The following is a 26,177-nucleotide window of genomic DNA, read 5'->3' as shown; positions in this document are numbered from 1 at the left end:
CACGCGTTCACGCTGACGGGTGAACCAGCTCACTGCTTCATTTTGTCTTCTAAAGGGGTGTCCTCAGCATTTAATACTTCTTAGGGATATATACCACATTGTATTACAACTTACTCTCCTTTTATGTCTCCTTTATATTCTACTTAAAATAATACTTTGGTGTTTTTATTTATTTATTTATTTGTTTATTATGGAAGATTAGCCCTGAGTTAACATCTGCTGCCAATCCTCCTCTTTTTGCTGAGGAAGACTGGCCCTGAGCTAACATCCGTGCCCATCTTCCTCTACTTTATATGTGGGACGCCTACCACAACATGGCTTGCCAAGTGGTGCCATGTCTGCACCCGAGATCCGGACCGGTGAGCCCCAGGCAAGCAAAGCAGAACATGCAAACTTAACCACTGTACCACCGGGCCAGCCCCTACTTTGGTGTTTTTAAAAATTGTATATATAGAGCCAGCCCTGATGGTTTAGTGGTTCAAGTCGGGCTCACTCACCGCTTCAGCGGTCCGGGTTCATTTCCCAGTTATGGAACCAGGCCACCCATCTGTCAGTAGTCATGCTGTGGTGGCAGCTCACATAGAAGAACTAGAAGGACTTACAACTAGGATATACAACCATGCACTGGGGCTCTGGGGAGGAAAAATAAAAGAGGAAGATTGGCAACAGGTATTAGTTCAGGGTGAATCTTTCCCTGCAAAAAATATAATTGTGTGTATAGACAGCTTATGTTTCTCAAGAATTTCATTTTAGAATGGTAAAAGGAGTCATTATAAAGCTTCGTTACAGAAAGATGCTTTGATAAGGCGGAGAATTATTTGGCTGAGGAATGGCCACAGTACACATCCATCAGGGCAAAGCACACAGGCATGCTTTTTCTCAACTAAGCTTTTGACAGAAATTGAATGGCAGCCCCATAAAGGGGACATCTACCAGGGAGTTTCCCAACAGTCAGCAGAGAAGCCTGATACCAAGAGTGGACCTGGCCTCGGGGTAAACTAAAATTTCTATCCCTTACATTTGTGCTCAAAAATAGAAAAGTTACCAAGAGACAGATATTTGGGACTCCAAAAATTTCATTTGCATTTCAGTTCATTTGGTCTTTGGGAGAAGAAATTTCACTGAGGTGCTTTTCTTCTTTTTTATAGCATTGCAAGAATTGTATGATAGCTCTGATAGTAAGTACAGGAATCACCTTTTTCTGAACCCGAATTGGGATGTGGCTTGACAAAGAATCATCTATGATTTAAGAAGGTATTATAAAGAAAGTCTATAATGGTACAAGAATGAACCATATCTAATGAGACAGTTAATGAGTATTCTGCACAGAAAAGAAGAAAACTTCCCTAGTGATTGTTCCAGAAAATATGACATATGTTTGCTTTAAAACACCGAACAAAAGATATAGAAGGAAGCAACATTTATTTATTTATTTATTTATTCTTTCATTCATTCAGCTGGCATCTATTAAATGCATTCCATGTGCCAGGCCCTGTACTAGGGGCTGAGGGTAAAACAAAGAGAGGCAGTACCTGCCCTCAAGGAGCTTATAGGTCAATGGGAAAACAGTTAACGTGTGGTTACAGTTAAAATAGCTAACATGCGTGCTGGGTGGTGTGAGCACTGGGGTGGGGGTAGGAACAAGCAAGGAGACAGACGTGCTTATTAAGAACCAGGCATGGAGGAAGCCATTACAGAAAAAGCTGCTCTTGTGGACAGATATAAAAACAAAACTCTCCATGAAGCGAGGTCATTACAACAAGCAGGTGAAAGATATCATCTGACCTCATAATACAATGCCAGAGGTAGAGAACTGCTCATGAAAAGGCAGAACGAAATGCTGCCTGGGTGAATTCTGCTTGAAAGATGGTGTCTAATCTGTAGAACAACACTTTAAAGTCAGAGCATACGTCTTGTGGACCTTAGGATTCTAAGAAGTGCAGAGGACACTGGTTTTGTCTATTTATTTATCTTCTGCCTGGGGTCTGAACTTTCTTCCCGTGTAGGGGAGCCCCCCTTTGTATGAGTCTTGGCAGTCCCGTCTCCCAGCTTTCTCCCTACCATGGCAGCGAGGGTGTGGACACCTGGCCCATGAGCCACTCCAGCTCCAATTCTGATTCTTAGCTGAGCACATAAAGCAAAGAGGCAGCTTGAATTCCATTTTCAGTGACAATGTTCAGCAGTGACAGCAGCTGCTGCACCAGTGGCGGTGTCCTAACCAGACTGTTTCTGGGCATGACCTTGAAGCTGCTCAGCTTCTCTTGGTTCCTAACTGCATTCTGACCTTGTTCTTTGCTTTCTAACCTTATTCTTCAGCTTTGTCATCAATTTGAGTATGTCTCAATATTCTTGCAAAGGGTGTGTGGAGATAAGTAATTTTTCAGACAGGAGAACAGGTGCAAGCAAGCCAAGTAATTAATGAACAGAAAGCCCTTCTCAGCCATCAAGATGGACACGATTGATGGGCATTTGTGGGATGAAAGACATGAAAAAGACAGTGAGAATTTGAATCAATGCAAGGCAATTTAAGAGACAACATCGGTACAGAGAACCAGTGAGAAGCCTACGGAGAATATTGACAGAGAATGTCGGGAAGGAGAATTACACTAACAACATGAGGCCAATGTGCACAAAGAAAGCTAAAAGGGGGGAAATGGCAGAAGAAAACGTTCCCAGAAAAATGTGAAAATACATCAACCGATGCAGAGAAGGTGACACCAAATCTCAATCTTGGATAAATCTAGGCCAGACCACCCAAAAGGAGATGGAAGAATTTTACTCAGACATGTACATAGAAAAAAAGGAAGAAGAAATAATAAAGAGCCATCCAAAGTTTTTTTTACAGGTTTGCATTAAAAAATTTATTTCCACTATAAACGTAATGTCAGAATACACAAAAAATGAGGGAAAATTAGCCATCACCCTATTAAGCCTAACATAACCCTATTAACATGTTGGCACGTGTGTGTGGGTTTTTTACTGCATAGAATTTTTTTTAACTTGGTAGTAATTTTGTATCCTGATTTTCCATTTTCTATTGTTGTATAAATAGGTTTCTCTGCTGGCTCAAAGTCTTAATTAATTTAAATTTTAATGGCTGCATAAGCCTATAAAGGAGATAACTTTGATTTCCTTGGTGTTAGACGGTATGTGTGTGTGTATACCACTTACTGTGTGCCTACTATGCAGCTAGAGCTCTCTATACATTTTCTTTAATCTTCAAACAATTCTGTCAGTCAAAAATATGATTATCGTTACAAGTTCAGAGAAGTTCAATGGTCTGCCATAAGGAGGCGGTAAGGCAAAGTCTGTACTCAAGTTTGCCCGTGCCAAGTAAATACCTTTTCCACTGTACAATGGCACCTCGCAGTTAATTATTACCAAATTTTTTTTACCCTGAATGACATTGGAAATAGTATCTTCATGTTGATAGCCTTTTCCCTTAGTCTGGATTAATTCCTTAGAATAGCTGCCCGGAAGTAGAATTACTAGGTCACAAGGATATTTTTGCATCTCAATACAAATTGCCAAATGGCTTTCCCAAAGGTTGAATGCCATTTATAGTGTTGTCAATAATGAATATGAGTATTTCCATACACCCTTGCCAGCACTGACCATTCTCTTCCTAATTTAATGGTAAAATTTTCTTAATTTTGGGGCAGAAATTTTTTATATAATTGGGTAAAAAGAAGTAACAAATTACATAATGCAAAGATGCTTGACTTTTTAGTTTTAAAGTGACTTCAGTATGATAGCATGTCAAGAGGTCTTATCAGGCCCCACTCCCCTTTCTTCCTTGCTATCAGAACCCCAGTGTTCATCAAGAATCCACATTCTTCTGCAAGACCTCTGGGAAGGCTGGCCTTATTCCATTCCATGGGTGTAAATCTTAATTAGTTTAAACCAATCATGATAATTCTATTCCCCTACTAGTGATCGTCTTAGGAAATGACATGGGACCCTATTCTGACCAGTGAGCAGAGGGTAATTCCTGGGAACATCTTCTTTGCCATTGTCCCCATTTCTGCCTCTGGACATTGGCCAATGCAAGAATGGATGCCTAGAAATAATACAGCTATTTTGAAAGCATGAAGGGAGCTAAGTGGCACACTGAGATTGGCAGGTCAGAAAGGTAGAGCACAGATGTCACGGAGCCACTTAACTGACCATCATCAGAATGTCCCTCCTTCCAGACCTCTTGCTTTATTTGACGATAAATCCCTTACTGTTTAAGCCCATTGGGTCTGGGTTTTCTGATCCTTTGCTGTTACTTGCAGCAGACAGTATCCCATCTGATACAAGGATTCACGAATCAGAGGCCTTTCATATGTTAGACTATAGCATCTCAAGTGTCAGTGTTGGTCTCGTCATGAAGACTATAGTGGAAACTGGCAGAGTGACACAAGAGGCCCAACAGAGTGATCAAGGGAGACAATATGCAATTAGTTTATTCCCTTTGGCAAACTGTAACTTGCAAAGGTAGGGTGGAAGTCACCTACCTGACAAACCTGAGTCAAAAGAAGACCTTGAAAAGACCAGGCACGATTTCCTTCTTTAAAACCATGTGAGTCCATGGCCTCCATCCAAGGATCCATCTGTGATCCCTGAAAGAGGAATACACAATGTGATGATCAGTTGCACAATGAATGAGAAGAAACCAGGAAATGGAGCAGTCAAGGTCGTTTGGAATTCAAGTGTCAGCTCTGGGGTTTACCGCCTCCTTAGGAGTGACACTTTCTTTCTTGGGGGTTCAGTTTCCCCAATTGTAAGTTGAGGAGGCTGGACTAAGCGATTGTTCACATTCATTTTAGCTCCAAAGTTAAATGATTGGTTCTACCAATTTTGAGATGGATAAAGTAGATGATCGTGTAGCATGTACCTATATGTATTACTCTTATTAAAATTATCATTGATACTAGAAAAAATGTGAGGTATGGTAGTAAAGTAAAGTAAAAGGAAAGGTACTCTAGGATCATGCAAATCTGGGGTCGAATACCACTTAGAGGGGTGATGTTGGGCGAGTCACTTAGCCTCTCTAAACCTCGGTTTCCTCTTCTGTTATATGAGGATAATAACAACAATTCCCTTAAGGGGTTGTTGGGAGGATTGAATGAGCTAATGCATATAAAAAAGTTTAACTCATGGTAGGCAGTTTATTGAGCTATTTTTATTAATGGTAGAGATGAAAACTAGCATCTATATGGCACACTACAGTTCATGAGCCAGGAGTAACACCGACATCTCCTAACTCTCAATTTTGTGTTCTTTCTAATACAGCACATGGTCTTCTAAGATAAAGTTGAGTATCAAACTCCTAAAACATAGAGAAAATGAGAAGGAAATAAGTACAAAGAGAGCTATGTTGTAGCAAACATGCATAATGCCACAAGAGATATACTATAATAACACCTTAGCATACGCTCTTTCATAGAGCTGCCCATATTTGCCTCTCCGCTATCTCATTCGATCCCCAACCCTGTAGAACAAGTAGGCAGTTAATAGTTTCCTAGTCTTCAATGAGGCTGGCTCTGCCCAAACCAGCATAGTAACGTTTTCTTCCCTTCCTGTGAAGTGTCGATAACGAGCCTTGAGAAGACAAGGGGACTGTCCACAGTCAGGCGGTTAGTTGGTGGAATCAGCTCACTTATCTCTAGGAAGAGGAGCAAAGTAGAAATTCTGTACCCAAAACATCGCTCTCTCTTGGAAAATTCAAAGTCAATTTTCAAATATGCACAGTTCTCAGGGTAGGAAAGAATGCAAAAAAAGTTATCTAAAAGTAGACAAGGGAGCCATTAAAAGTCCAGCAGCATATCTAGTGTTAAAGGATAACAAAACAAGAAAGAGGGAGCCAACAGAAGGTGAGCTTTATAGAGCCAGGAGCAGAGCAGCACAGGTCTCTGTGGAGCAGACTCTTCCTCATCAAAGAACTTCTGATTCCTTTAGAAAAGAAATGCGTGGGAGGCTGGCTCTGGACTATTACAGTCAGACCATCTCCATTGAGTTTGGGGTTTTTGTTGTTGTTTATTTTTATAAAACAATGGCCAATACAGCATAGTGATGTATTCAGGCTATTGTTCAGATAAAGAAAATGGTGAGAAAAGTTGTGAAAGATATCTTTGATTCCACTTTCAGTTGTTATCTGAAAGTCATAATAACCCTTAAGACAGATAAGAGTAAATGCTTAAGAGACAAAGATGTAACCAAAAGGAGTACAGGGAGAGCTCAAGACGGGAGTGGAATCTTCCCTTCGCCTCTTCTCAAAAGCCTGAAATTCTCCACGTGTAAAGGGGATGCACCAAGAGAAGCTTTAAGACTGCAATTGGGGCTGCTAAGAGAAAGTTCCCAAATTGGGAACTACTCCAATTTAAGAGTAATCTGAAATCTGAGACAAGAAAATTTGCTCTCAAAACTCATAAATGTAAAAAAAAAATCCCTAGACACCTCTGCTTGGGATCAGAGGGGAATGCCCAATGACCACAAGTCTCAAAAATCCCTCAAGTAAGATCTAGAAATCCCAGCATCCCAGTGGGATACAAATCATGTCAAAAAGGACAGGTGTGGGGCTGGCCCCGTGGCTGAGTGGTTAAGTTCACGCGCACCGCTGCAGGCAGCCCAGTGTTTCGTTGGTTCGAATCCTGGACGCGGACATGGCACTGCTCATCAAACCACGCTGAGGCAGCGTCCCACATACCACAACTAGAAGGACCCACAATGAAGAATATACAACTATGTACTGGGGGGCTTTGGGGAGAAAAAGGAAAAAATAAAATCTTTAAAAAAAAAAAAAGGACAGGCGGCAGGAATCAAGGTAACAGGACATTAACAGGACATTAACCATAATGACGGCCCTTTAGAGGATGTGTTCAAAAGAAAAAAGACAAGCAACATTTAACTGATGGGAGATGTGGATTTACGGTATGAAGGAAAAAGAGATCACCTTTGCCAAAAAGGGAAACCAAGTGTAGTTTAGGTGAACAGAAGAAGGACAAAACAAATTCTCTAAAAACATTCAACGTCCACTTTCAATTACAAAAATCTTCTCATTTGGGCCGTCCCGGAGGCATAGTGGTTAAGTTTGCACACTCTGCTTCAGCGGCCCAGGGTTCACAGGTTCACATCCCAGGTGCAGACCTACACACCACTCATCAAGTGGTGTTGCGGTGACATCCCGTATACAAAGTAGAGGAAGATGGGCACGGATGTTAGCTCAGGGACCGTCTTCCTCAAGCAAAAAGAGGAAAATTAACAACAGATGTTAGCTCAGGGCCAATCTTCCTCATACACACATGCAAAAATCATTTCACGTTAAATTTGATCTAAGTGACCAGTAGATGACTGGCCAAATGGAAATATATTATGACTGGAAAATAAGGAAAATAAGAAAAGGTAATGGAAAAGTTAATAAAAAGTTCCAAATCCATTGTCCTAGAGCATGTTATAAATAGTAGCTAGGTTTTACTTCCCATACAGCACTACGAGTCTGCATTCGGTACACACCACATTGGATGAGGTTTGAAAAGACAAAAAACAGAAAGGGCGTAGGATGGGAATTTAGGTCAGAATGGAAGCAAACGCATGCACTAATCCAGGAAGCAAGAGTAGGGGTGTTGCCAGAATTAGTGATCGGGTTCCAGGATCCCAATGTGAAGCAAGGCTGATCCAAGGCAATGGATAGAGATTTGGGGGATTTTTCTGAATTCTGGAAAAATAAGGATTTGATCACCCAAACCATAAACATTCCTCTGAGAAATGTTACTGCATCTCTGAAAGTACCCCTAATCACTACTGAAAAATGTGTTTTTACAAGAAAAATGCACTCTGCACTCCAATTGGGGGGTACCAAATCAGAAGCTGTGGAAGACCGTAATTGGTACCTGGGATGGAACATGAAGGGACCTTGGAAATATCTGAGTCCCATTCCTTGATGTTAAACGAGAGAAAATGGAGGTGGGGACGGGGAGAGGCAGGTATTTACCCCCAGGTCACACAGTTAGGGACTGGAACGCAGTGCTAGATTAGAGACCAGTTAAGCAAACTCATCCCGCAGGGAGAATTACCTGCTCCTCCCCCCCCCCCCCATCTGCCTCTATTACAGCATTTACCAAACTTTGCCAAGTAAACCTCCAGCACACCTTCCTTTGCCTGTCTCCCACTTTCCCCAATGGCCTTCAAGATGAAGACTATGTTTCATTTGTTCTTTTAGCCCCAGACTTTAAGACAAAAGGCTTAATATCGAGCCTCGTAGTTAGGACTCAGTAAGAATTTATGGAATGAGCTAATAACACCAAAAATGTAGATGGCAGAGTGGATATACACATGGGAAGATGGCACCCAGGGTGCCTCCAGGACTCCAGCTCAGAGAAGGCGATAGTGTGGTGATGGCCTGTCGTGATCAGACCACTGATAGTCACTGAGCAACACTGACACAACACAGTTTACCTGGGAAAAGGTAACTAGATTAGTGACAGTTCTGGAAGCTTATAAGTGCATTGAGGAGTCATGGAGGGAACTAGAGGTATTTAGCCTAAAAACGAGATGTCCCAGGGAGTGGTTTTTGAATCGCATTAATAATTTCACAGAGATGCCCAAGGGGCTGCCAAGAAATAGGGAACAGAAAGGGAGAGGATAGAAGAGCAGGCTCTGAACCGAGCTTCAGAAGGAAAAGTTGTGCTTTCGTCTGCTTTACACATCGGGCGGTAGCATGAGATTCACATCAAGAAGTGGTGGGGGCGAGGGGAGGCTCCTCCTGCTAATAGAGTTTGAAAATCATTGCCCAGGGTACTATGATGGGGCCTTAGGCTGGGTTCTTGTCTGATTCCTCAGAAACCAAGCCCCCAAATTATATCCTAGTTTCTGTGTTATTATCTGGATCCCTGCCCATTATCTGCTGCTCGGCTCCTCTGACACTCCATGTGCTGGGCCAGATTCATCCTGGTGCCTGCGACTGGGTTCTGAACAAATGGCCAGCCTCACCCGGGAGAATTTGGTTGTTATTATGTCTTCCTCTCCTTTTTAGAGCCATGAGGGAGCTGTTTTGTTCACAGGTGTAACCCAAATTTCTAAAACAGTGCCTGGCACATAGTAGGTACTTGATAGATGTTAGCTGCTGGTTTTGTTTTATTCCTGGGCCCTGATCCCTCCTGATTTGGCCTTTTATGCCATTGACCAAACTCTACAGAAAGCGTTACCTCATTGTGCATCAGCCTTAGAAAACCCCAGCTCCTTGGGGCCAGAAAATGGATATTCATTGTGGCTTGGAGAGTCAGCAAGAGAAGGAGGGGGAAGGTGGCGTCACTGGATGCCTTACAAGGTTTGTTGCAATTTATTAGTGACAGATTCCATATGAAGTTGTCTGTACACTCTTGATTCAGAAAGAAAATCAGCTTCCTAGGTTGCTTTTTGTGCTCTCAATTGGCTTCAACAACTCTTAGTGCCCCCTCCACCTGCTGCCCCTTCTAGGCAGCCATGCCCTTGTAAAGACATAGCTCGCAGGCAGCCACACTTCCTACACATCACTCTGACCCCCTGGCCACAGCTGACTGGACCGGGAGTGGCACGTGACCTAAGGACAGTCCACTTACAGGCTAACCAGCAGCCCATGACACGGTCCAGTGTGGTGACTGGGCTGAGTCAACCAGGTTCTCCCTCAGGAATGTGAACTAAGACACACTGAAAGAATGGAGCAGATAACAGAAATCTGAAGCTGAGGGAACGTTCTGGGGCAGAGGAGCAACCATGATGCCCCATTCTCAGGGAAAAGTTATGAGGCAGGAGGAATTGGAAAAAAACAACAGAGACCCAGAATAAAGCCCAGAGAGCAGAGAATTGGGAAAAAAAATGAGCTAGCTGGAAGAGAGATACAGACACACCAAAGAGGTGAGTCAGGCCAAAAGCCACCAGGTCCCTTGCTGAAGCTCCCGGAGCCACCTCCAGGTCCTGCTCTTCCTAGTGGGTGGGCTTCTGAGCACAGGCCTCCTCAGAACAAACACCTCATTGTTTGAGCTGCACGGAATCCTTGCCACGGAAAGAGCCTAATTAAAATGTGCTCTGTTTGGGGAAAGCATTTCCTCTGCTGCTGTTACAAATCACCGTAAACTTTTGGCCTAAATCAACACAAATGTATGATGTTACAGTTCTTGGGGTCTGAATTCTGAAATGGCTTTCACTGGGCTAAACTGAAGATGTCAGAAGGGCTGCATGCCTTCTGGAGGCTCCGAAGGAGAATGTGTTCTCTTGCCTCTTCCAGTTTCTAGAGACTGCCTGTATTCCTCGGCTCCAGGCAGCAATGGCACCACTCCAACCTCTCCTTTCAACATCGCTTCTCCTTCTCTGACTCTCATACCTCCTTCTTCCCTTATAAGGACCCTTATGATTACATTGGGCCCACCCAGGTATCGAGGATAATCTCCCCATCTCAAGGTCCTTAACCTAAATCATACGTGCAAAATTCCCTTTGCCGTGTATGATAGTCACAGGTTCTGTGGGACATGCATATCTATGGGGGGGGCATTATTCTGCCTAATGAACAAGGACTAACCGCTTAAGAACAGCAAAGTAGACTGAGCCCCACAAAATCATGTCAGCTAGCAGAGGGCTGCTTACATTTTAAATGCTTTAAAACAGGGAGTAATCGAGCTGGCACAACCTCCCTCTTGTAAGCATCCGTTCAAGAGGAGAGCCTCCTCCCTATTCTCAATGCTGGTCTCCATATCTTACACAAACACAGGGGGCCCTGGGAGTGTGGGCTCCATTTGGAATGCAAGGAGAGAGGCTCACCCTCACTGGGACACAGTCGTGTTAGCATTGCAGTGAATAAGCGAGCAGTCCAGTGAGAATGAGGCAGACCACAACTGGGGAAGAGATTGGTAGAGACCCACCTTTGATTATGTTCCTTCCTCATTACAGGAATTTATTTAGCTATGTTTCACTCAGAAGATCCTGTTGACAGCCCGGATGCACACCGCTGGGTAATTACAGGGCTCTAAGAAATGACATGATGGGAGGAGAGGAGCTTACATGATAAGAAAATAATGCCTGGTAACAGCTTTAACTGACAGTGCAGAGCTGTGCCATTATGCCTGTGCGTGACAAGGGGAGAAAGGGGAAGAAAGGTGGCAGGTCCTGCCCCATTCTAGTCATTTCCTTTCAGGCTTTCCTTGATCAGCCTTCTTCTCTGTTGTGGAAGGAAACGCAGGTACCTTCTGTAAGCGTTTGGCTGGAAAGGAACCCTAGAGGCCTCGGGTTTCGGGGGAACCAGAAGTTGTTTGGTCTAAGAAGCAGAGATGCTTACAAAAAAAGCCCTTGGTGGGGGCTGGCCCAGTGGCATAGCAGTTAAGTTTGAGTGCTCCATTGGCTTCAGCCACCCATAATTCTCAGGTTCAGATCCCGGGAATGGACCTACACACCACTTCTCAAGCCATGCTGTGGTGACGTCCCACATGCAAAGTGGAGAAAGATTGCCACAGATGTTAGCTCAGCGACAATCTTCCTCAAGCAAAAAGAGGAAGATTGGCAACAGATGTTAGCTCAGGGCCAATCTTCCTTACCAACAACAACAACAAAAAAGCCCTTTGTGGGATTCAGTTTTTCAAAAAATACATAGACCCCAAGTAGCCAAGCACAGCATCTTCAGAAGTCAGTGACTGATTATTCAAAGGCACCCAAGGGCGAGATGTCCATTCCCATTCCTGGGTTATAGAAACCCCAAATAGAGTATGCTACAAGGATTCCACACCAGTTCGTAAAGAAAATGCAATCAGCATGATTCAAATACGTTTATTCTTTTCAATTTGATACTGAGTAATATTTCCGACACAGCCTGAGGGCCATCGGGCTTTCCATAACACTTTCTATCTCAGAGGGCTCTACAGCTGGCTAAATAGAGATCACTGAAAGATCCAGAATTTATGGACTGAGTTATGAGGTCAGAGTTTGTTGAGCTTCCTTTCTGGACATATTTAGGCTACTGCAACCCGAAAGCCAATACTGAACCAGTCAAAAAGAGGAAGAAAACTTACATCTTTGGTGTTTCCCAGATCACCAATAATCTACAGAGGCCAAGTGCAAAGTCTGTGTGTGGCAGACCATGAGACTGTGCTCAATTTCCTTCTGTTTTCTTTGCGAGCTCTCTGCTGCCCTGGCATCTCACATGCAAGTATTCTTTTCCTCTTGTGATTAGTTTGGATTATGGAAGGATGAGAAAACATGTTGTGTAACAAACGAGATTAGGAAGAAGAGAAAAACAGAGCGAAAGTATATTACGTCTTACCTGTTGAAACAACCTAAGGCAAATTCTAATATAAAGGTGAACTTGTATGACCTGTCGGAGCGAGTGCTGGGCCAACTGCATCCTAGTGTGTGGTTTCCACAGACTCGTGAAATGGGAAAAGAAAACCGAAAGGGAGTAAGAAGACTCTCTGCTCCGAGATGGATTTATTCCGACAAGGAGGCTATACGAAAGGGGAATGAATACACACAGAAGAGCCCTAAATGGGAGCACAGGGAGATGGAGATGCTATAATGGGCGACTGGTTAGAAATATCGATGCTTAGGAGCAGAAAGGCTTAGAAAGTTGGGAAGAAGAGATATTTTTGCTCTTTGCTCTGATTCCAAATTTTGTATCTTCAGCAAAAACCCAGAAGTACAGCCCTTATGGGCCCAGAGGGAGATTAAGCAAATGGTCTCTAGAAAACCAAAGCAGGACTATTTTCAGGCCAGAAGTACTCTAACTATGATACTCTGAGAACTACAAATACCACAGTAACATTTAGAAAGATTATAGAGGAGGAAAAGGGAATTATTTTCCTACTTACCATGGTAGGGAGAACAATGACTCCTCCAAAAGATTTCCACATCCTGATCCCAGAACCTGTGAATATGTCAGGTTACATGGCAAAGGGAAATTAAGGCTGCAGATGGAGTTAAGATTATTAAGCAGGTGACCTTGAGGTGGGGAGATTATCTTGGATTATCAGGTGGGCTCAGTGTAATCACCATGTTCTTAAAGGTGGAAGAGAAAGAAAAGAAAGTCAGAGTGATACAACGTAAGAAGGACTCAACCTGCCATTGCTGGTTTCCTAGAACAATGAAGGGGCCATGAGCTGAGGGATGTGAGTGGTTTCTAGGAGCTGGAAAAGGCAAAGAAACGGATTTTCTCCTAGAGCCTCCATAAGGACTGCAGCCGTATGGACACCTTGATTGGAACACAGTGAGACCAACTTCAAATGGACATCTGACCACCAGAACTGGAAGATAATAAATTTGTGTTGTCTTTAGCCAGTAAGTTTATGGTCATTCATTTCAGCAGCCGAAGAAAACTCATACAGCTGCCACAGGAGTAAGGGAACATTATGGACGTCTGAAGTGGTCTCTGTGAGTACTAGATACATACCTCACACTCTCCTCAGGGAAATGAAGTCCTTTAGGAACTTGAAGAAGTTGTTAGGAGAAAAGGAAGTGTTTTCAGACTCCTTGATTTCAATGCCTCTGCCTCCTAAGTCGGGGGAGTCTGAGCTATGTGGCAGTCCCACTCTAATGCAGCCGAGGGTTCAACCTTCTGACCTCCAGGGAGGTGCAGGCCCCTCTGTTGAGGATCGCACGTTAGCAATGAAGAGATTCCTCTGACATTACAGCCTCCGCTCTGAGAAAGATCTGAGATGGGCTACTTTCTGTTTCAAAACTAGAATTTCATATATAAAAGTCGAGGTGTAGCAGACACTGTTGGAAGCCACTTCAAAGTCCATTCCCCCTTCTTCCTTGCTAGGAGAGCCCCTTCCTTGCTAGGAGAGTTGTTTAGGTGTCTACTCCCCTGTCCATGAGACTCAGGGTCAAGTAGTGACTAATCTAAGCCCATCACGGTGATCGCCCTTGCCCAAGACTTCGTCATCATGGGCGTGTGATGGAGTTCTGGTCAATGAGCTATAGAGGGAAGTCAGCTTTAGGTCTTTTGGGAAAGTTTTTACTCAAATTTGAAAAGAGATTTATGGAAGAGAGGAGACTCTTTCTGCCCCGGATGTTGTTGTGATGAGGAGATGAATTCTAGAGTTATGAGCCACCACCTGTAGACTGTGAAGGTATGAGGCTGAGAGCAAGGCCATATGTCAAGGACAGCGGAGTAGAAAGCCAGAAAGAACCTGGGTCTCTGATAATGCCATGAAGCCCCCGAATTAACCAATTTCAGAGTTGTCCTACTTGGGTCTTCTTATTTATGACATTATAAATCCCTTAGATTTTCTGTTGGTTGCAACTGAAAGTATCCCACCTGATGAAGAGATGGTTAATTAACATCCTCAAAATATAAAAGTTAATGAGAAAAATACATGTATTTCAAGATTTTAAAAATTAAGCAAAAAGTTGGAGGCTGGCCCATGGTGTAGTGGTTGAGTTCAGTGCGCTTCACTTTGGGGGCCCAGGTTCACAGGTTTAGATCCTGGGTGCAGAACTACACCACTTGTCGACCATGCTATGATGACAACCCACATGCAAAATAGAGGAAGACTGGCACAGATGTTAGCTGAGGGTGAATCTCCCTCAAACAAAAAAAGGGGAAGATTGGCAACAGATGTTAGCTCAGGGCAAATCTTCCTCAAGCAAAAAAAGGGGATGATTGGCAACAGATGTTAGCTCAGGGCAAATCTTCCTCAGGGGAAAAAAGAAATAAATTAAGCAAAAGAAAAGAATGTATAATTTTTTGCCTCTAAGTTGACAAAATCCTTTTTTAGATTAGATGGTATCTAATATTGTTGATGGCTTATGGAAGTGGGCACTTCTGTTAGAAATGTAAATGGACTCATCCTTTCTGAAGGACAGTTTAGTCCTACATAGTACAGAGAAAATCCCTGCCGGCTGGATCAGAGATTGGACTATCCCTGGCAACAGCCTTCTATCCTAATATCTATTTAAATTTACTAATTTGCTGGGAAGGCAAGCTAAAAGCTGTCTTGGAAGTATCCAGAACTACATCCTCATCTGAAGTTCAGACATGTTTGGTAAACTTAGATGGGGCCACCTAATGTTACATTTTAAGAGGAAATACAGTATCCTTGGGAAGAAATCGTCCATGGGAAGAAAGAGTCAGACAGACTTGTCAGGCAACCGGGTCTCCAAATGGAGGAGGTAGCAGTCCCAAACATATGGCAAGTGCCCAAGCACTGGACCTGTCCAGATCCAGCCACCTGGGGTGTTCCAGGGAGAGAAAAGCTACACTTGAAACCAGAGATCCTTAGGGGTACCAAGGCCATAACATCACACCACGCAAGAATCCCTTTAATGGGGTCCCTCTGTCAGTGTAGATTAGAGAGGTGGGAAGATGAGCACCAGCAGCCCAAAGCACCAAGGAGCAGGTCAGCAGCAGCTCCCAAAGCACATGGGCAGTGAGGGTGCCCATGTGTCTGAGGCAGCGCCAACCTGTGTGAGGCACCCTCCTGAAATTCCTGGATATGCTGGAGAGGAAAAGAAAGATATCCAGGGGACTCAAGTAACTGCAGCTACTCAAGCAAGAGGAGGGGTTCTCAGGCTGAGAAAAGCTGTTCCTTTTCCTGTGACTTCACTTGTGTGGACAGGCTAAAAAGACCTGAGCGACATTCGCTACATCAGGAGACCTAAATCTCTTCACACCATGTGACCCAGCAAATCTTCTTCTAGAAATGTATCCTAAGAAAACAACCAGGATTCACTCAAAAATCTTTGTAAGAGAATATTTATCATAGAGTTTTCAGAATTGCAAAATATTAAGCAAAAAATGGTGAAGAGATGGGAAGGGCTAAGTAATGTATGACGTCATTAAATATTATGTCTAAAAAGTATTTAGTGACATAGGAAAATGTTAAAAATTAACTCAGGAAAAAACTAATATAAAGAACTCAATGCATGTTAAGATTCTTTTAAAAAAAATAAATAAAGCATGGAAAGAAGGCTAGAAGGTAACACACTCCAATTTTTTTTAGAGTAATTAACTCAGGGTGCTGAGATTCTGCAGGATTTGACTTTTCATTCTTTTAATGCAGGGTTTATTTTTCATTTTTTATATTTTGCAACTATTACACCATAAACGTGAATTACTTTTGTGACCAATAACAAATTATAATAAAGTTATGAGAACTCTATGCTAAGGAATTTGAAAACTACTAGTCAAAACCTGATATTTCAAAGCTTATCATTTTAGGAGAAAAAAAAGAACAGAATAGTGATGAGTGGCCTGTTCAGACAGAAGGCAGATTCACCACTAAGTTCTTTTCTGTTAATCAGTCTGCAAGACGCTTCTTAAGATGGTCGCACTGTGAAGCCGGCTATTTCAAAGCTACATTTCTTTGTAAGCATTTGGTACATTTCTATATGATTTAAAGGAAATGATTAGTTCTATGCAGGATGTCTTTCTTTGTTGTAAAATTTTCCTCTGAATTATAATATTCCATTTTAATGTAAAACTGAAATACTATTTCTCTTCTAATCTTTCATTTGTCCTCATTCATGTAAATATGGGGTTTCAATATACTTTTTTCCATTTAATGAATTCAAAAGTAGATTTTTTTTTCTGTGAGGAAGATTGGCCCTGAGCTCGCATCTGTGCCAATCTTCCTCTATTTTATTGGTATGCCACCACAGGATGGCTTGATGAGCTGTGCTAGGTCCATGCCTGGGATCCAAACCTGCAAACCTGGGGTCACCGCAACGGAGCACATGGACTTAACCACTACGCACCCGGCCAGCCCCCAAAACTAGATCTTAAGAAAAATTTTTTAAATACTGAAAATAAGTAAAAATATTTTTTTATATACATATATATTTTTTTTTTTTTGAGGAAGATTAGCTCTGAGCTAACTACTGCCAATCCTCCTCTTTTTGCTGAGCTAACATCCATGCCCATCTTCCTCTACTTTATATGTGGGATGCCTACCACAGCATGGCTTGCCAAGCAGTGCCACATCCGCACCCGGGATCCGAACCGGTGAACCCCGGGCTGAGAGAAGCGGAACGTGAGCACTTAACTGCTGCACCACCTGGCCAGCCCCAAGTAAAAATATTTAAGGAAGGATTTATACTCCATTTTTTGCATTCGTTACAATCCCACCTCTTAAGAAGAATAAATGAAATGTTTAGCTAAAACTTAAACGCAATGTGGTAATGAAGAGCTGTTTGGAAGAGCACAGTTGTTTGAGTCTGCGGTGGGTCCTCTGATCCATCTTAATCCTCAGCTCCTCTGGGGAGAGGGCCTGGCAGTCTCTGTGGGGCGACAACCCAGAGGATATGGGAGTGAGCGCTGCAGAAAGTGGCCTGTTCCCTCCTTTCTGCCCCAGACTGCCTGCTACTGAGCTAAGCCTCTGTCTCTCCAGCAGCGTAATTGAAGCATGGCCGATACTGAGGAGCTTGCACAGGTCCCCTGAGCCCTCCTGTCTGAGTAAGACGGTCAACCACAAAGCCATCCCCTTTCCCTTCTCTTTCCTGGACATCATGACCTGACATGGATTCCCGATGGCCCCTAATGAACTGGAGCCTCTTGGAGCCAGAAGTCTGTTGAGAAACAGTAGAAACTTAGAGCCAACTGACAGTTCCTCCGAGAGCTTGCTCTGAATTCTCACTCTATTTCGTCTCTGGTCTCAGCCCATATTCATTGTCTCTCTGTCTTGCTCTTTCCCTACTGTCTTGTCAACATTCTCCTGCTCCTGCTTGGTCTTCCGCATAGCCCCACAGCCAAGTCCTGTTTCACTGCTCCTCTTTCTTTCTATCTCCCTCCCTCCTTTCTGTTTCACAAGGACACACAAGCACACATAGACACACACACGCATATAGATACATACATGCACACATACAGACAGACACACACATACACAAACATCAGTGTTTCTGGGAGAAGTTTTAGATTGTCCATTATCAATTAATGGAAATGATTTGCTTTTAAACTACAGTCATGCCCCGCATAAAGACATTTCTGTCAACAACGGACTGCATATACGATGGTGGTCCCATAAAATTCGTACAATATAGCCTAACTGTGCAGTGGGCTATACCATCTAGGTTTGTGTAAGTACACTCCATGATGTTCACACAGACAAAGTCGCCTAACAACTCGCTTCTCAGACCACACCCCCGTAATTAAGCGATGCGTGACTATACTTAACTGTCTCGGTTGCTGCCTACCGGTTCTGGTTCTCCTCTATTTAATTGTAAAATTCCTTTTTTTAAAATATCAGTAAAATGTCCACAGGATAATAGTTGTACCTTGAGTAGCCACTGACTGAGAACATAGGTATACACGTAGGGATCCCCAGAACCCTTTCAATCCCTCTGAGCACCCCCTCCCCTCCCACCAAGACACAGGGTTGGGACCTCTGCTGTCGCCAAGACAGGGTCATTCTGTCTCAACTCTGCACAGAGCCAAGCAGAGCACCAGGAAACTCCAGATGCACGACTATGACGTGGTGGCGATTTGATCAGCTGCAGAGAAAGCCCAAAGCTAATCGCCTCATTCAATTACAGGCTCAGATCCTCTAGGACTGCGGAGCTGGTGTTTGTCTGTGTTGCTCTGATCATTCTTTTGGTTCGATAACAATTTCCTCACAACAGCCTCCGTGAATTGGGAAAGAGAATTGGGTGAGGAAAGCCCCACGTGGTGACCGCTGTGCGATCTCCACATAGGGGACCACCCCTCTCTGTGAGTGTTCAGACCAGCTTCCTTCACATACCCGAAACGCTCTCCCATAGCCGAGTTCCTTCCTGGCCTGGAACTCTTGCCCTGAACCCCACTCTCTCCAGCTGTGCTTCTGACCCTCTGTCTAATTGTGCCAGCCCCCTCCCCTTCATGGCTGTATCCAGCTCCCCAAACCCCAACCTACAGGGTTCAAGGGCTCAGTGCTCAGAAACTTACTTGACTAGCACCTGACTTCAAGCGTCATCTACAGCCTCAGGGGCTGCCCCCAGGCCAAACCCAGTGAATTAGGACTCTAGAATCCAGTCCACCTTTGACACAAGCTTGAGACATTTCCCCTGGGGGAAAGAAAGTAGCTGGGTTAGTTTATCCAACTTCTCCCCCATTTCCAGATCATGTGAAGGGAGCTCCTGGGATCAGAAACACTCGGATTCCAATCCTAGAATTTGCTACTTACTAGCAGTATGATGTCAGGCAGGTACCTAACCCCTCTCCACCTCCCCTGCCTCATCTAAGAAATGCAAAGAATAACACTTGTTTTGAAAGACTGTCATGAGGAATAAAAGTAATGTATACAAATATGGCGTTTGGCACATAGTAGACCAACAAAAAAGTCACCACTGTGACTACCCAGTTTCAATCTATTCTCTCCTGGCTTTGCAGGAAGTTCTGGAGTCTCTAGCCATATGTCCACTTGCCTGCCAGGTGCACTGGCCATAACCACAGCACATTCCTGAAGGTCACTACAAGGCTGGAAAATTGTGGGTCAGCTTCCCAGAGGCACAATCTCCCAGACAAGCTGAGGCTTTAGGCCCGCCTGCAGTCTATTCCTGGTAAGTTCTGTTTGGACTTCTGCCTATCATGCATTCCCCCTGATGCCTGTTTTAGCCACAAACCACCCGCCCCCACCCCAGTGGTACTCTGGAGCTGGTTAGTACTGGCCAGCAAGAGCCGGTCATTAAATTTTCAGAATTTTGCTAGTCAACTGAAATCAGTCATGGTAGGAATATTTACACCATGGAAATTGGCAACCATTACAAGTGAATCTGAGTTCCCCCCTGCCCTGTGCTCCCCGAGAGCTGATTTATGAGCCCACGCTGTACCCGCGATCACTCCTGAGCATGATTTGTCTGTGCCACACCCCTCTAAACCACGCTCCTCCCCCAGCCCATTGCCTGTTACTAAGACCTTGCCCAAGGGAATGTGTCTGGTCTCCAGGTCCTTGTGACCCCAGCGTGGCATGGACAGAACCCCAGATGTGGCACCATCCAATAGAATAACACAAACCCCGGACATCCCAGGGGACTCTGCTTTGTTGACTATCAAGTTCCCACTCATCTGAGACAGCTCCTCTCAAACAGAGGCAATAGACCATTTCACACATTAATTATCTCAGACTGCAAACCTAATGGGAAGCTCTCAGAGGGTCTCCTATTGAATAAACAAGCCCTGTCAATGTTCTATATAAAACATTCCGAAGAGTCTAAATGACAGTTCCCCGGTCGTATTTTAATTGAGACGATGCCATGTGACAGAATGAATTCCATCCGTGACTTTCCGTTGGCTCCTGTGTGACCTTTCCCCCCATTTCCTGACAGATTTGTCTTGCGGAACATCTTGTGAAGAGTGTGAAAAACATCCCTTTTTTTCTCTGTCATGCTGAAAGCTGAATCTCATGAATTTATTTTCCTTAAAATAACAGGTGCTGCATATTCTGATCACTTCTTGCTTTAATTATATTTGGTTTAACCCTCCTAAATCGCACCACACATTTTCTGTCTCCTTCCTACCCTTCTCGAGAGTCTTGATCCATCAGTGGAAAATTATTGCTTTGACCTTTAGGTTGACCATAACCAGAGAAATATCAAAGGGATCAAGGATGCTGTTGTTTCAGTGAGTATAAATCTAGAGTATAGTTTTTTTTACTCCTGATACCATCTTTAATGCTTTTAAGCTAAGGAGGGTAACTTAGGAAGGTCCTGTATAGTCACAGACTTAAGACAGCTTGGGAGAGTAACATGCAATCCACACTATGATTTAGGTCACCAGAATTTCTGTAGCGTATTATGTACTAAGTCCTCTGATAGGCTCTGTGGCTCTTGAGGCCCGTCTCTTTGAGGAGTTTGTCTGTCAAGTAGGGGAGATAGACAGACCAGCAAGTAGACACAACAGGATCTGATACGTGTAGTAGTATAGGTTTGAACAAAGTACAAAGATAGAAAGTAGCAAAGAAAAGGGGATGACTAAGTTATTTGGGAAGTGTATTAGTTTCCTTTTGCTGCTGTGACAAATTACCATAAACTTAGATGCTTACAACAACACAAATTTATTCTCTTACAGTTCCAGGGGTCAGAAGTCCAAAATGAGTCTTCTGGAGCTAAAATCAAAGTGTTAGCAGGGCTGGTTTCTTCTGAGGGCTCCATGGGGAGAATTCATTCCTTTGCCTCTTCTACCTTCTAGAAGCTGCCGGCATCCCTCACCTGGTGGTCCCATCACTCTAATGTCTGGTTCCATCACCACAGTGCCTTCTCCTCCTCTGCTCTCCTGCCTCCTCTTATAAGGAGCTTTGTGATTACATTGGACCCACCCCCCAGATAATCCAGGATAATCTCCTCATCTCAAAATCCTTAACTTAAATCTGCAAAGCCCTTTTGCCATGTAAGGTAACGAGTCAATAAATTCTAGGAATCTACTCACCAACATTCAGTCTATCACAGCAGGATAGGGGGAGGGGAGTTCAGTGAAACTTCTTCTCAGGTGTCAAGCAAAGGATGGTGGAGCCTTTTGCTGTGTCTGGACCAGGTCTTGCCACTCTGCATCTTGCGAATCTGACCTGCCACAGATTCCCACACTTCAGCTGCTGCTGCCCGCCCTGCTGTCCTTCTTACCTCTGGAAGCGGTGTCAGCCCCCCAGCTCCTCCAAGGTCATGGGGGCCTATGAGGCTGGAGCTGCCCAGTGGTCCAAAAATTGGCTAGCAATCTACCTTAGAAGCATACTACCAAATACCACCTTTCTCAGGTACAACTGAAGTACACAGGATTTCCCGATTTTACACTGGAAAATAATGAGGATAATTTTTTAAACAGCTATCTGCTATTAACACTTACAGATAATGAATGATGCTGAGTGATGTACATGAATTACCTCATTTAGTGCTGATAAATAACCTTTATGGCAAATACAATCTTTATTCTCATGTTTAAGAAAAGGAAACTAAGGCATGGTAAGATTAGTCCATTTGTCCAGTGCCACTCATCTAGCAAGAACAGTAGTTCCAATTTACAACCGGCTTTGTCCAGTTCTAATGCACTCGTTCTAACCACAACTCTGCTCTAATGCCTAAATCAGCTGATTCCCAGTCTAGAGATCTAGTCAGTAAACAATCTGAGGCAATAAAGTAGAAAAGATAAGGGCACAGATCAGATCCTGGACCTTAGCCACATATAAACTTATAAAATTGGGTCGATTGCTTAATTCCTATGTACCTCAGTTTCCCATCCATAAATTGGGGATAAAAATATTACCCATTTGAGAGGGTTATAATGAGGATTATATGGGATATTTGTAAATACGAAGTACCTGGAACTCAGTAATCAATAAATGTTAGCTATTTTACTGTTATTTAGCTAAGAGTTGTCATATTATTGAGAGTAGAGAATAGATAGACACATCTTCACAAGAACTGGAGTAGGGAAAGGATTCTTTGATATGGAATCTTCAAGTGAGGTTGCTAATAAGCATCTTGGTGCACAAGTTAGGTCCAAATAAATGTTAATTCTCCTACAAAGGGTGTGCAAGGGTAATGGCCGTGGTAAAGGAGCTTTGTCTATCTGTTATTAAGTGCTGTCGCTCAGCTCTAATCTCCTTCCTACAGTTTGCTCAGGGATCCTGGGCCCGGAACTTGGCAAACTCTGTTTGTCCTCTGCCCCTTGCCTCCTTGTTAGGCTCCACCATCGGAGAGATTGGATGGAAGACCAGAGGCTGGGGGAGGAAGAGGGGCCTGCTACTGTTCCTGTCTGCACTGCCCCGGGAAGAGCCTACATCCTGGCACCAGCAGGTCAGTTCTGGTGACCTCAACCTCTCCCCTTCGTCTCCCAGCTCTAGAAGTCCCAGATGCTTCCTGCAGTGACCATCTTTATGTGAATCCTGTGTTACATCAGTGTTCCCTTTTTGCTTTTCTGTGCTTCAACAGCTATTTCATCAATTCCCTATGGTAAATTCTTTCTATTAAAGTAACTCGTGTGGATTCTGTTTCTTAACTAGACCCTGAATGATAATGCACACATACTTATGGACGAACACTGCTCATGGACATTTGTGTATGCACACACACATTTCACATGCTTTCTATATGCAAATTCACAGCAGTTTTCTCAGTTTGTTCCAGCCCTGTATCTGCTCCATTGGCCCTTATCAACGCTCCATCCTTTCCAGATTCTAAAATGTATTAGAAAGAACTAAGTGACAGGGTTCTAGGTGATGCAAAATCTTTTCCCTCTTATAAATATGCGCATCTGTTTGATGCTTCTATAGTCAAAAACTTACAGGATAACTCTTTTTAACATCAGGCATTCATGGTGGTACCATTTGTTACTGGCTCAAAAGGGAAATTTTAAACAATCTGATGATAGAAAAATTCCCTATTGAAACTTTCACTGCTTCCTTCATTTATTCAACATACACCATTTTCCATTCAGTGCCTGACCCTCTTCTAGATGCTTTAGATACAGAAAAGAATAAGACAAAGCCACAGCCCTCATGGGGGAGGACAGGGGAATGAGGGACGGGGAAATGGCGTGTGCAGACCTTTGTGGGGAAGACAGTGTGTGGAGCGGGGAAGGGGGTGACTTCAGGCAGGAAGAGCAGAAGTAATGTGTGAGCGCTCTGAGTCTGACTGCCTGGTTTCAAATCTGCCTAACCATTTGTTGGTCAAATGACCTTGGCAAAGTTCCTAAACTTGTCTCTGCTTCCTCTTTCCTCTTTTTACAAAATGAGGACAACAATAAATACCTTCTTTAAAGCGTTGCTCAGAAGGTTAAAGAATAATATAAAAAGTGCTTGACGCGGTGTAGGTACTTTGTAAGTGCTAGCTATTATTACTATCGATGCCATCATTAGAGATGTACTCGGAGGGCTTCTTTGCCCTAAAACATTAATCTGCCAGGGGACCCCAGAAGGGCCTCAGGTCAGGTCCAGTTGCACCATTTCCCAATGGTGTCATCCTGGAAAACTTACATGGCCTCTCTGAGCTTCCATTTGTTTGTGTGTAAAATGGTGACAATGCTGCCTGCAGCACAGAGTTGTGGCTTGCACAAATGAGCCAATGCATACACAATCACAATGACGTACCTACTAGGTGGGTACTTAATAAATAGCACTCACTCATCTAACAAATACTTTGGGGTACCTACTCTGTGCCAGGCACTATTCTTGCTATGGGGTACGGTCATGAACAGGACAAGGAGCTGCTCTCGGAGTGCTTATGTTCTAAAGGGGAGACACACAAGAATTACACTGGCAAGCCAGTGTACACAATTCCGTAAGAATTCCAATACAGGAGGGAAAGAGATAAAGAGTTCAGGGGGCGGTGGTGAGTGGGGTGGTCAGGGAAGTTCTCTTTGTAGAGGTGTCATCTGGAGAGATGTAAGGAAATGAGGGAACAGGCAGTACAAGGATTGGGAAGGAGAATTCTGGTCAGGGAAGAAAACAAACAGAAAATCTCTGGGATGGAAAACAGACAGGAGTGTTCAAGGAGCAGGAGGGGACAACGTGGTCAGAACAGAGTGAGCAAGTGAGAGGGAGGAGAAATTGGAGTTGAAGAACTGGGCAGGGGCCAGATCCAGTAGGGTCTGATAAGAGTGGTCAGAATGTTGATTTTACGTCACTTACTGTATTAGGAGAAAGTACTGGAGAGTTGAGGTCAGAGGAAGCAACATAATCTGATTTTCTTTTTTTAAAGATTACTCTAGCTGCTCTGTGCACAACTGCCTGTCGAGAGAGAGAGAGAAAGAGAGAGGAAGAGAGAGAGAGAAAGAGAGAGTGGAAGTAGGGAGTACAGTGGGGAGGCTGCCATATTTGAAACAAGGGATGCTGGTGGCCTGGGCTAAGGTGGGAACACGGAGGGGAGAGGAGAGAAGAGAGGTGGTTGAATTAAGGACCTATTTTGAAGGCAGACCTAAAAGGGTTTGCCGATAGATTGCAATGGAGAAGAGTAGGAGAGGAGCACGTTGGGGTGGGGGAACCAGCAAAAGTTGAGTTCAGATTTAGCCATGGAAAACGAAGTGCCTCTTAGAGATCCAAGCAGGAATGCTGAGTGGGCAGTCAAATATACACTCTGGGAGCCCTTCTCCACCTCTCTGCTTCCCTTCACATCACAGGGTTATTTATTGGAGTTAAGACATTGACCTGAATCGATGCATTAAATCACCATTTGGTCATTTGGTATGAATCTAGTTAATTTATTGTAACTAGAAGGAACGATAATTTTTATGGCATATAGGAGCTTCTACCTGGCCCTGGAGAGAGGTCAGGGTGTCCAGAATAGCAGAAGGAGCACAGAGAGGCGAGACGAAGCAGCACTGGAAATAATTTTCTCCCGCACGGCAGCGTGGGCCCTGTGTATATAACCTGTGCTGCCTTAGAATTTCACACAAGACTTATGAATCACACTGAGTACCTCTTTCAGGTCATTTACTTCCCTCTATCAATTACTAGCCAAGTCAGACGTGGGCTGAATTTAAACCAAATTGCAATTGCTTTTTCTACCCACTGCCCATTGAAAGCCTCATCAACATCGTTGTCCGTGACTGCGTGAGCTTCTATCCTTCCTGGGAGGGAGACAAACACCCACGTCTTCAAATACCCTTTCCAATTACCTTTCTTCTCTATCCTGATGAGCATGGCAGAATCCTGAACCCCATCTCTATATCTCATAAGCAGACTCCGCAGAGCAGAAGACGCACAGTAGCTCTCCTCCTCAGCTCAGCGTCCCCAGCTTGCTGCTGAGCACTGCTTCTTGGGGTTCTTTATCATCTTAATTGCATCTTGCATGCCCACCTTTTCTGCTCGAGGAGCTCTGAGTATTAATCACATCCAAGTCACTTTGGGTAACGCCTAGTGCTTTATCTTTTACTCTGTCACCAACATAGGGATACAGGAGGTCGCAGGCAGGCAAATGGCTTCCTTCTCCATCACAACCTTTCTAAAATCCTCACCGCTCAGCACCCTGGCGGCAAACGTCTGGTCCTTTCCTCTGGGTAGCCATTCTTCACTATAGTGAGTTGCCTCCAAGGCCAAATTCATCAATGTCCATTGTAAAATTACCGACCATCTGATGTTTTATTAACCCTTTGCTAGCTCCATCCACAGAGGTGAACGACAGCCTGCTGCAGAGCAGTAGTTTCAAAGGATCCAGCTGCATTAGCCTCTCCAGGACCATATTAGAAATGCAAATTCTCAGGCCCCACCCAGATGAACAGAATAATCAGGACCCCTGGGTGGGAGGGGCAGCGATCTGTTTCATCAAGCTCTCCA

The 26,177-nt window shown here is 43.9% G+C and overlaps 1 long non-coding RNA gene across 1 annotated transcript in view; it reads right to left on the bottom strand.

Annotated features, from left to right (window-relative positions):
• Window positions 1-26,177, bottom strand: part of LOC138919592 (uncharacterized) — a 170,375-nt gene that overhangs the window by 46,965 nt on the left and 97,233 nt on the right. Inside the window, exon 3 of the long non-coding RNA XR_011429890.1 lies at window positions 4,500-4,604. This is a non-coding gene — a long non-coding RNA (uncharacterized lncRNA). The remainder of the gene's footprint in view (window positions 1-4,499; window positions 4,605-26,177) is intronic.

The sequence above is a fragment of the Equus caballus genome, chromosome 20 (genome assembly GCF_041296265.1).
Source record: "Equus caballus isolate H_3958 breed thoroughbred chromosome 20, TB-T2T, whole genome shotgun sequence".
In the NCBI taxonomy this organism is placed as follows: Eukaryota; Metazoa; Chordata; class Mammalia; order Perissodactyla; family Equidae; genus Equus; species Equus caballus.
This window is presented reverse-complemented; position numbering and strand designations above follow the sequence as displayed.